The sequence below is a fragment of the Dunckerocampus dactyliophorus genome, chromosome 1 (assembly GCF_027744805.1).
Source record: "Dunckerocampus dactyliophorus isolate RoL2022-P2 chromosome 1, RoL_Ddac_1.1, whole genome shotgun sequence".
In the NCBI taxonomy this organism is placed as follows: domain Eukaryota; kingdom Metazoa; phylum Chordata; class Actinopteri; order Syngnathiformes; family Syngnathidae; genus Dunckerocampus; species Dunckerocampus dactyliophorus.
The window spans coordinates 43900772-43904171 of record NC_072819.1 but is presented as its reverse complement, the minus strand read 5'-3'; the positions used below and the strand labels follow the sequence as shown (position 1 = coordinate 43904171).

General features: G+C 42.5%; 1 long non-coding RNA gene across 1 annotated transcript; it reads right to left on the bottom strand.

Moving 5' to 3' along the window:
* Positions 1 to 492: 492 nt before the first annotated feature.
* Positions 493 to 3302, bottom strand: LOC129187892 (uncharacterized). The gene is made up of 2 exons (XR_008572483.1): positions 1801 to 3302; positions 493 to 1631 (listed from the first exon to the last, which is right to left on the bottom strand). It is a non-coding gene; the product is annotated as an uncharacterized LOC129187892 (long non-coding RNA).
* Positions 3303 to 3400: the final 98 nt, after the last annotated feature.

Sequence of the window (3400 nt, the reverse complement as noted above, 5' to 3'; positions counted from 1 at the left end):
TGGCGCTCAGAGTCTGCTTGTGTTTCTAGCACCATTTGAAATCGGTTACAGTGAAGGACATTTCTCATCTCACCTTCAACCATTGGAAACATCAGAATTACTCTGAAAAGGGATGAAGTGCGAGGTATGTGGGTTAAATGACACGTGACAAATTCAGTGAGCTCAGGAACGAAGCAGTTAGCGCTACTCCCACAAGGGGGTGCTGTGGTAAGGGACAAAGGGAACTTTTGAGTTTACTTTTATAGTTTTTTGCTTATCGAACATAATAGCCTTCAAAGTGAACTACTAAATGTTGGTCTGTGATTTTTTTAAATGCAATTCTTTTTCTCAAGTTTGTATGGGGCTTTTTAAAGCCTGCCTTGTGATTAAAACAATGTTGTCACCATTTAAATTAAAGACTACCAAAACTGTACCCCCAGTCACTCAATATTGTATTGTAAGAACATGTTACTGCAGTAGGCAACTTTTCTAAATAATTGTAAACACACTGAATAAGTTTCATTTTTATTTCGTTGTTTAGCATCAAACAAAAAAAAAAAGTGCAGTGCAAAAGTCTATGCAGCATGACAACATGCCAAAAAAAAAAATCAACGTACATTCAATATACACAGTCTCTTATTGGCAGTCCAGCAGTGACAAAGAATGTTGGCGTACAACCCCCACAAACACCTCCACTCACTGCAAATAATGTATTTTTTAAAAAGCAAAAAGTGCAGGTCAATCAGTTGTTACACTGCATAGTGTACATTCATTCATGAAGAAACCAAGCATGTTTCTTCCATTATTACTTTACATCAGTGTAGGAAACACTTGAAGGGATATGATTCAATTATTTCAATTTTTCTTTCAATTAATTTGAGCATTTCTGGGTTCACAATAATTTCATTCATTCATTTCATTGGCAAGAAAGGAAGAAAAAAAAAAAGACCACAAGCTAACACGAAGTGCATGAAAACAAAAACCACCTCCTCAGAGATCTCATTGGAACCCTGCTGGGGAAAGCAGAGTCTTCTATCCAGAAGCACGAGGCCATTGGCTGCAAACCCCTTCTAATTAAAGACGGGCATGACAGTTTCATCAGCAGCGGCTCAGTCTGGATCGGACTTGCACTTTGGAAACAAAGGGTCATGGATGTCACTGTCGGCATAGTTAATTGTTGGAGAGATGCTCGTCCGCTTCCTGAGAGCAGCCCACTGAGGCAGACCTGTTTGGGCGCCCCATCACAGGGACATCATTCCTGCATGTGTGTATTGTGTGCAACAGAGTGAAAATAGAATTTCCCTTGAGGGATTAGAACCAGTATGATAAAGACATTACATGAGATAACTTATGTATTTAAGTTAAGGGGAAAAAAAAAAAACCCAAAACAGCCGCTATAAAGAATCAGAGTGAGGAAAATTGTACTGAAATGTCTTACAGCTTGAAGCCCAAACACGAGGAATCTCTCGTGATAGCGCAGGCTGCTCCAAACATAAGCGAGATTTAGGTTCAATTTATTGAACTATCAAAGAGCGTCACAAGACCCTCAGATGTGTAGCCTGTGGGGTGTGGGGGGACACGTTCACTGGACACCAGTTAAAAGTCCTCTTCCTGTTTCTAGTAATGTTGGGCCAACAGGACGGCCACACTCACTGTGAGAAAAGGAAACAACACATTTCAATTAGAACATGTGAAACATGGTCTGCAGCCCTGTGAGCAAGGAGCAATAAACGTTTTATCAGGGACAAAACGAGAGCGTGTATTTTGAGTGGAGTGTTCCTAATATTGCACATTCATTTGGAATAAACAAGTTCTCCACACCTAGCTTCTTACCGACAGCACCACTCCCTCCCCATCTTTGGTAGCCTCACTGTTGGAGTGACCCCTCCGATAGCTGCAATCCATAACCACCAGTCAACATAAGTGTGTACGCATGAGCAGGCAGAAAAGAAGCCCGCAAAATAATAAGAATAATAATACAGGCTTCTAAAGACAGAATGCACAGTGAACTGTGTCATAGCCACCATCACCAGTTAGTAGTGCGGAAAAAACATGCTAAAAAAGGTGGCAGCTTGCAGAGAGCTGACAAAAACATGCCTAGCAAGCTCGAGAGCGCAGAGTACAAAGAATGTACAGCCACTGTGGTTTGCTGCTGCCTTTTCCGGTTTCCGATTGGCTGAAGTAGTACTAAGCAGCTTGCAATGCGCTGTCATCGGGAGAGTATATGTTTCTAAAATGACTTGCGTACTACATTGAAACTCAGTAGAAACAGCCATGCTGCAATCTGCTTTCAACGGTATTCCACGTACTGTCCCTCAGGCAACACCAACACCTTTTCCATTCCCTACAAAACTTTTAATATGTTCTCTCAGGGCATTGAATCCATCGCAACTCTGGACTGTTCAGGTTGTGTTAGAAGACGTTTCACCGCTTGTCCGAGCAGGCTTTATCTGTTCATACTCAGAGACAAGGTAGGACAGCTCATCTGTCCTAGCTAGTCAAGACTAGACTAGACTAGTCTAAAGACAGAACGCAAATAGAGAATGTGTCATAACCCATCCGTCCCTTTTCTATGCTGCTTATCCTCACTAGGGTCGCGGGGGTATGCTGGAGCCTATCCCAGCTGACTTTGGGCGACTGGTCGCCAGCCAATGACAGGGCACATATAGACAAACAACCATTCACACTCACATTCATACCTAACGTGCATTTTTGGAATGTGGGAGGAAACCAGAGCACCTGGAGAAAACCCACGCACACACGGGGAGAACATGCAAACTCCACACAGAGACTCCCAAGCGGAGATTCGAACCGAGGTCTTCCCGATCTCCTGACTGTGTGGCCAACAAGCTAACCACTCAGCCACCGTGCGGCCCTGTGTCATAACCACCATCACCAGTTCATAGCGAGGAAAAACACACATACAGCTCATCCGTCCTATCTCGTCAAGACTAGAGCTGTCCTACCTAGTCACTTAGCATGAACTGAGAAAAACAGGTCTCCTGAGACAACCTGAACAGTCCAGTTGTGATCGAATACAGAACACAATAAAATGGACGAATGAATTCATCCCAGGCATGTTTTAATATGTTCCAACATCCGTTTGGAACATCCAACTTTTAGCAAAAGCAAAACCCTGAACCAAAAAAAAAGGCACACACCACCACCATGCAATGTTTACACTATTCAGTTGTTAAAACACACAGTAACTAAAAAGAACCAAGATGTAAAGAGCAAAGTAAAGCTGTGATAAAGCTGTAGGAAAAACTCAAATTCCATGAAGAAGAAGAGAGTCCTTGAAAGGTGTTAAGTCTGCATAGTTCAGTTTACCCATTTGCTTTCTTTTTGTTGATGAATGCTCCTCCAAAGCGATAGCATGCAGCAATAATGACAGCTATTGCAATGATAACTATGGTGAGAG